Genomic DNA, 8,360 nt, shown 5'->3' with positions numbered 1-8,360 from the left:
CCCCCCCCCTCATACCAATTTTATAAATACGCCAATTAATTCCTCCTCACACATTTCTCTATGTATACACTCGCCCCCGGCCGGATGCACCACTGTGGATGCGGTGGTACTTTACCCCCTGCACCACCCGAGCACCCCTAATGTTTGTCACTTTGACAGGAATGTGAGGAGAAGACACCATCCACACCAGCCCTCCCCACCTCTAAGGAGAAGTGACCTCACATGGCTCCAGAGGAAGAGGAGGTGAGTCTGTCTGTCTGTCTGTCTGTCTTTTTGTATCTGTGTAGGCTATATCGTTGCTGTCTGGCAGAAATCTTGTATTTCTTTTTTTGTTTGTAAATTAATTCCCCATTTTGTTGTACTAGAGTGTTAACAAAAAAGTAGCAGAAATAGCTGTACTACAAGCTCACAACGCATCACATGGTGAGCCAGTAGACAGATTATTATTTTGAAATTGATGAGGATTTAGTGTGTCTGTGGGTTTGATAAATATAGAACCAATGAAAAGTGTAAACAAGAGCTTGTGACTAAATTATACATTTAATCCATTGGAACGCAGGTTCTTTTTGCCATCTCCTGAAAGGTAACGGTTTTGTCCGTACAAGGTTTCCATCAGACATCGCCCATATTTGATATTTGTTTTGACAGGAACGTGTGAGGCTGCCCCCACCACCAGCCCCAACCAGCTCCCTTTACCACTGGAGCAGGTACATGTACAAGAACAACATGATGAGAGAGTATAGTTATTATCACCTCATCAATGTAGCCTGTTGTCATTAGACAGCATAGATGACATTAGAAACAGTACAACACCATACATCCACATAACATGTGCCCTCTCCTCTCCTCTCCTCTCCTCTCCTCTCCTCTCCTCTCCTCTCCTCTTCTCTAGAGGAATATAAAGACACAGAGGTGTCAGCAGTTCCTGCCAACACACACACACACACACAAAACCACTCTGGCGAAATAAAACATGAATGATGCTAAGTGGAAAAGCTTGGTGTGTGTGTGTGTGTGTGTGTGTGTGTGTGTGTGTGTGTGTGTGTGTGTGTGTGTGTGTGTGTGTGTGTGTGTGTGTGTGTGTGTGTGTGTGTGTGTGTGTGTGTGTGTGTGTGTGTGTGTGTGTGTGAATAAATATGAATCATTTACCAATGTTCTACAGCATGTAGAGGTAATATTTAACATGGAACAAGACACATTAGCACTAGAGCCTGAGCAATATATCAGTATATTACATTCAAGGACAATATCGATATCAGCAACTATGTAGCTCCCGATGTTTTGGCCATGTCAATAGGCGAACATTATACAAATGTTCAAACATTATGGAAAGGTTTCACAATCTGTCGTGTTGTGAGCTTCTAGATGAGCTGTTGAGCAGCACTGATAGCAACATACTGTTAGGATGTATTTGGCCAGGGACCCCCATCTCAAAATATTTTGTTCCAGGGACCCCCCTGGAACAAAACAAACATTTAAGTTACAAATATTCGCTTTAAAAATATATATACATTTTCAAGATTTTTCTAAAATAGCAGATCTACAAGCTCATACAGTGCCGCGCTAGTTATACCACTCATGCTGGGAACACGTCTGGGTCATTTGTTGCTATATATATTTATTTATCATCCTCTGTAGCAGATATATAAAAACAAACTAAAAGTAACATTTGAGAGCTTAAACCTTTGGCTATCACTGAAAATTACTTTTCATTTGCCCTTATGTTCATTAAAAATACATTGATAATCTAAATCATAACCAAAGGAAATAAAACCAAATCATTGTGAATTCCATAAATGTCTCTTTATTTCTTTTTTTGTAATTGATTTTGCATTTATTTTTTAATGAACATTAGGGCAAATTAAAGTCATTTTCAGTAAAAGCCAAAGATGTTTTACATTTCATGTTTCCATCTGCTGCAGAGGCTGAGAAATATATATATTTTTAGTGAAAGTTGACAATTATGTAAAGTTTTTCAGAAACTCTTATGATTTATAAAGTGTTATTAGAATCAGCTTCTGGTCTAAATTGTTTAACACAATATAACTGGTTCATGTGCAGTGTGGTCTCCCTACTCTTCCACTGACACGTTTAGATCCTATGGTCTGGTAGGACACCTACTGGTTGACAAGAGGTACTGCATGTTATACTGAGAGTCCAAAGAGAGTCTCAGTCACAGCTCAACAGTAGACATTTTGGCACTAATGCAGGGGATGTGGGTTTGAATCCCTAGCAGAACACAAATCTTACAGATTGCAGCTTTAAGCTCTATTTTATACTTCATCATAAGATGGTGTCTTCTTGTAAAATGTTGGAACATTTTTGCCTATAATGACATGCCCAAAATGTCTCTCTCTCTCTCTGTCTCTGTCCCTGTCTGTCTCTATGTCTCTCTCTCTCTGCAGGTATCTTCAGGAGGTAGGCTACACAGACACTATCCTAGACGTTCGTTGTCAGAGAGTTCGTTCTCTGTTGGGTTTGTCCTCTCAGCACAACGGCGCCCTGCTCATCAACGGAAACGACGCCAAGAGGAAAGAGCAGGAGCTGAAGAGGTACACACACACACACACACACACACACACACACACACACACACACACACACACACACACACACACACACACACACACACACACACACACACACACACACACACATTTGAATTATTTTATTTGGATCTGCACAAAAAGCGCAATACATGATAGATCCAAACATTGATCAGAAGAAGGTCACATTATACGGGCAAAACAGATACAACTGCTGCACATGCTTAACACACAGAGGAAAAAATATAACGAATTGATGACATACTATATACAGAAATTCAACAGTTGTGTTTTATTTATTTTTGCCACTCAAGGGTAAATGAAACATCGCCTTCTCCAGATAGACAGACTGCCCAGAATAGCTGAGACAGAACAGTATTTAGCCAACTTTTTTGCATTTGTCTTTTGCAATCCTCCTAATTGCATGCCGTGGAGCACAAGTTTGTGGACGTGGCCCAGACTCCCAAACACAAGGACAATAAGTTGACAGTTATATCCCAAGGCCATAATACGTTCCACCAAAGTCTGATATTTCATACGTTTGGATGTAAAACAAATGTCCATATACAAATCAAATGGGCAGCCTATTTCGAAGATAGTAACGTTTTTTCTCATTTCATTAATGAACACAATATCTGGGGTATTTGGAATATCTTGCAGTGAATTGACATGTGTGTCATTGTGATCAAACCAGTCTAGTTTTACAGTGCTGTGTTTATACATTTTTGTTGTCCTTTCCTGTACTTCTCTGACTCTGTCTGAGACCAGATCCACCAGACGATCATGTCTGGCAATGTACAGTCCTTTATAGTGGCTGCAGCCATTTAAGATGTGTGCGACTGTCTCTTTGTCATGTGGTACTGGGTGTAGAATACCGTGTGGGTCATGTTCTGATGGATACCAGGTTGCCAAGTTAAACTTGGTCTGCAGCACTTGTAGACGTGCTTTAATGGTGAAGATTAGAATGTCCTCACCAATAGTGTTATTTGAGAGGACAGAATGGGACAGTGAGTGATTTGCAAAAGGAATAAAAGCCAGTTTTCCCTGTAGCTTCAGACTGGTCCAGTGCTGTGCACTGTGAGATCACACACACACACACACACACACACACACACACACACACACACACACACACACACACACACACACACACACACACACACACACACACACACACACACACACACACACACACACACACACACACACACACACACAAACACGTAGAGGTTTCAAGCTAGTAGACAACTGTCTACAAGACAACCAGTGAACTTGTTTATGAATGTAGGGTTTCATGCTACCCTTGTCCTTTAACCTATAAAGACCGGGAGGAACGCATCTGTGTCATTTTTAGATTTATTTGGCTACTCAAAAATAGCAGATCTACAAGCTGCAAATCTTTGAATATATATATTTTTTTAAAGCGAAAATGTGTAACTCAAATCTTTGCTTCTGGGGATTCTACAAATTCTAAATCCTAACAGTTTTTTTTTTAAACGTACAGTATGTTGCTATATATATCAGTGGTTCTCAAACTTGTCAAGGACCACCCAAAATGTATATGTATTTGGCCGCGGATCCCCATCTCAAAATATTTAGCTCCATGGACCCCCAGAAACAAGGATTTTAGTTACAAATGTTTTAAAATATATATACATATTCAAAGATTTGCAAAAATGTTCATGATTTTTCCCAAAATAGCAGATCATACAACGTGGACGCGTTGTGAGCTTGTAGACGGAAAAACATATTTGGTGTAAATGCAACTTAGTTGTGAGCTTGTAGATCAGTGATTTTTGGCGAATAGATTTTGTGTCAACAAAAATAAAGTGGTGCAAGCACAGTTACAACTCATATCCATTTTTATTACGTATAGCTCAACTCACACATAAAGATGTATTTTACCCAACACACTTTAACAATGCACACAGCTTTATGCAATATCCTGTGGCCAGGATTTAAAATATGGTGTCCTGCGTCTCTGTCCCTCTTCCTTCCATGTATTCCTAAGACTGAGGCACGGAAGAGGACAATCTAATATCCCATTTGTTTAATATACTGTATAATTGAATGTAAATAAAATTGCAATGTAATAAATTGCAATGTAAATACCTAAATAATATTGCCATACAGTTTATGTCCATAACACAACGTAGGCGGTCGTAGAATAAAGTGTGTGCGTCAGTGCAAACATTTGTGACATGTACACAAATGTAGATTTTCTTTTTAATTAATTGACATTTGATCATTCTTTTTATTTTTTCACTGAGAAAGAATTTAATCCAAACCAACAAAACAGAATCCAATAACTCTCAGGAAAGATCATAGAATAAAGAATCCACATAATCTACAACTGAGCAGCCAAAATAACAAATAAATGATCTCACCAGTTTAATCATCATTGGTAGAAAGTCTCTGGTGTATCACTTACTTGTGAAATAGATTGTCCATAAGTGACAAAGGCTCTCATGTAGCCTATTCTCCTTGTGTTTTAACAACATGACTCTGACTCATGTACATATCATGTGACAAGTGGTGTAAAGTAACTAAGTACAAGTTTGGCCCTCACATCTAGAGTGCCTTTTGTGCCCATATATGGAGATCCCTTATGTCATCAATATATGGCCATATATGGGCATGCTCCCTTTTATGCCCATATATGGAGATCCTTGATGTCATCAATATATGGCCATATATGGGCATGCTCCCTTTTATGCCCATATATGGAGATCCCTGATGTCATCAATATATGGCCATATATGGGCATGCTCCCTTTTGTAGCCATAAATGGAGCTGACTAATTTCTTTGCGCCAGGCTCAGCCATAAACAAACCACGGCCTTGTCACTATGACAACAAAAACAAACCACGGCCACGTCACTATGACAACATAACCATAAACAAACCATGAGTCAGCTCCATACTGTATTACTACTGTCATGCTAGCCTTTTCACAAACTTTTTCAGGTCAAGGACCCCCAAAATGACATGTATCTGGCTGCCGACCCCCCCCCCCCCCCCCCCCCCCATCTCAAAAATATTTTGTGCCAGCGTGGCACTCGGTGCCGCGCTATGAGCTTGTAGATCTGCTATTTTTGAATAGCCAAAGTATATAATATGTCGGGCAGAAAACTCCTTTATCTAACAATTTATTTTCCGTAAATGAATGCCCTACTATAGACTAATCCACAGACGCGCTGCCTGTAGCTGCCTGTAGGCGGCCATTGCTGCGGTGTCGCGTGTGTGTGTGTGTGTGTGTGTGTGTGTGTGTGTGTGTGTGTGTGTGTGTGTGTGTGTGTGTGTGTGTGTGTGTGTGTGTGTGTGTGTGTGTGTGTGTGTGTGTGTGTGTGTGTGTGTGTGTGTGTGTGTGTGTGTGTGTGTGTGTGTGTGTGTGTGTGTGTGTGTGTGTGTGTGTGTGTGTGTGTGTGTGTGTGTGTGTGTGTGTGTGTGTGTGTGTGTGTGTGTGTGTGTGTGTGTGTGTGTGTGCGCGCGCGCGCGCGTGCTGGTCCAGGCGAGGATAGCGTTCCTCCAGGGAGAGAGGAAAGGACAAGAGAACCTGAAGAATGATTTGGTCCGACGAATAAAAATGTTGGAATACGCTTTGAAACAAGAGAGGCAAGTTACAGTAACAAGCATTCATCTTTATAACAATATATTGTTGTGACAGCGTCAAATATATTTCTGTAAATGTATTGTATGAATGTGTCAGTGCTGCAATGTTATATATAAGATTTGTATGGATATCCAGATACTATACATAAAAAATAATTTGATTAATAATATGATGATTAAAGATGCTCTAATATTATTTATATGAATTTTTTGTGTTTTCCCCACAGAGCTAAATATCACAAATTAAAATATGGAACAGAGTTGAACCAGGGAGTCAAAACGTCCAGCTAGCAGACAGGTAGGACATCAGATCTACATAACTGTACAGAAAGTCTATGATGCTGACCTTGCTGGCAGCATGTACATTTTGCACTGCTCAGTGCAGTTGTTTGTGTGATTAGCCCCCGGTCAGACTCACAGACCCTCTTCTAGATGGCTCAGGAGACCTAAATGACTTTTTGTTTTTAGTTTGTCTGTTTCACGTTGTATACTTTTTGAAATGTTTAACTTTATACTTTCATAATGGAGTCAAAGTGGCTCTGATCAGGCTGAAACCTTGCCCAAATTTGGAGTCACACGTCATAGATCATTGGATCTCAAAGTGGGGTCCGGGGACCCCCAGGGATTCTTGTTGGGGTACCAGGGGGTCCCCAGCTAAATAGGTTAATGCATGTCACAATCATTTTAACCACTTTAACCATTATTGTATACTTTGGCTATTCAAAAATAGTAGATATACAAGCTTGTAGAGCTGCTATTTTTGAAAAATCTTGAAAATGTGCGCATATCTTTGAATATATATTATTTAGCCAAAATAATTTACTCAATTATTTGCTTCTGGGGGTGGCAGGCCTATCAGGGAAACAATATTTTCTATTAACATTTATGAGTCAATGAGAACATAATCTGGAGAATACTGAAGACAAACTGTATAGCTTAACACGGTGGTGTTCCCACCCGCTAAAATGTTTTTTGGGCCCCAGAAATTGTTCTGTGCACGTGCCCTATCTTGTCACCTTTTTCCACCCCTGCTCTGATTGCATGCCTGCATAGTGCAGATGTCATAGATGACTGACGTCATAGTACTGATGTCATAGATGACTGATGTCATAGATGACTGATGTCACAGATGACTGACGTCATAGACTCGCCAATGAAGTCTCAGATCCACATGGAAGCCATGCCATTTATTTTGGGGTAAACAACATTGTTTTTAAATAATAACAAGACCAGGAGACCTGGTTCTGCCAGACCCAGAATAAGTACATTATAAGATCAGAGCACTACGTCACGGCTAAGCCGGACTTCACATGACGTGTCAGCCTGTGTCTATGCCCATGTATGGACGAACGGGGGACAGACTTTTTTGGCTGGGGCCGGAGGACAAAGTGACCATGCCCATGTATGGACGAAACAGGTACAAAGCCTCATGTAATCCCGACCCCTTGGGTCTGGCAAAAACCGGAGGTCGGTTTATAGACTGTGTTTACATTACAAACAGTACAACACCATACATCCACATAAAATGTGCCCTCTCCTCTCCTCTCCTCTCCTCTCCTCTCCTCTCCTCTCTAGAGGAATATAAAGACACAGAGGTGTCAGCAGTTCCTGCCAACAGTCAGCTGACTTGGAAACAGGGAAGACAGCTTCTACGACAGTAAGACACACACACACACACACACACACACACACTCACACTCACACTCACACACACACACACACTCTGTACACACAAAACCACTCTGGCGAATGGATAGGGTAAAACATGAATGACGCTAAGTGCAAAAGCTTGTTTTGTGCGTGCCTGTGTGCGCGCGCGTGTGTGTGTGTGTGTAAATAAATATGAATCATTTACCAATGTTCTACAGCATGTAGAGGTATTGTTTAACATGGAACAAGACACATTAGCACTAGAGCCTGAGCAATATATCAGTATATTACATTTTAGGACGATATCGATATCAGCAACTATGCAGCTGATGTGTCACGATTTTTTTGCTTGGCATTATAGGTGAACATTATGCAAATGTTCAAACATTATCGAAAGGTTTCACAATCTGTGGTGTTGTGAGCTTCTAGATGAGCTATTCTCTGTGTTTTTGTCGTTGTTTAAAACCAGGGGTCTTCAAAGTTTTTCAGGCCAAGGACCCCTTAGCTGAGAGAGAGATGAAGCAGGGACCCCCGCGCAAGGCGTTGTGAGATT

General features: G+C 40.7%; 1 pseudogene across 1 annotated transcript in view; it reads left to right on the top strand.

Annotated features, from left to right (window-relative positions):
• The first annotated feature begins 222 nt into the window (after nt 1–222).
• LOC308074632 (striatin-3-like) overlaps nt 223–8,360 on the top strand; it is a 92,607-nt pseudogene continuing 84,469 nt past the window's right edge. The window contains exons 1-8 of the transcript in view: nt 223–243; nt 649–707; nt 2,096–2,134; nt 2,406–2,552; nt 3,417–3,468; nt 6,057–6,160; nt 6,385–6,455; nt 7,735–7,814. The product of the transcript in view is annotated as a striatin-3-like (transcript). The remainder of the gene's footprint in view (nt 244–648; nt 708–2,095; nt 2,135–2,405; nt 2,553–3,416; nt 3,469–6,056; nt 6,161–6,384; nt 6,456–7,734; nt 7,815–8,360) is intronic.

This window comes from Gymnoscopelus braueri, assembly GCF_963280865.1.
Source record: "Gymnoscopelus braueri genome assembly, chromosome: 19".
Lineage (NCBI taxonomy): Eukaryota > Metazoa > Chordata > Actinopteri > Myctophiformes > Myctophidae > Gymnoscopelus > Gymnoscopelus braueri.
The sequence above is the reverse complement of the archived record's forward strand: the minus strand, read 5'-3'. Positions and strand labels throughout refer to the sequence as shown.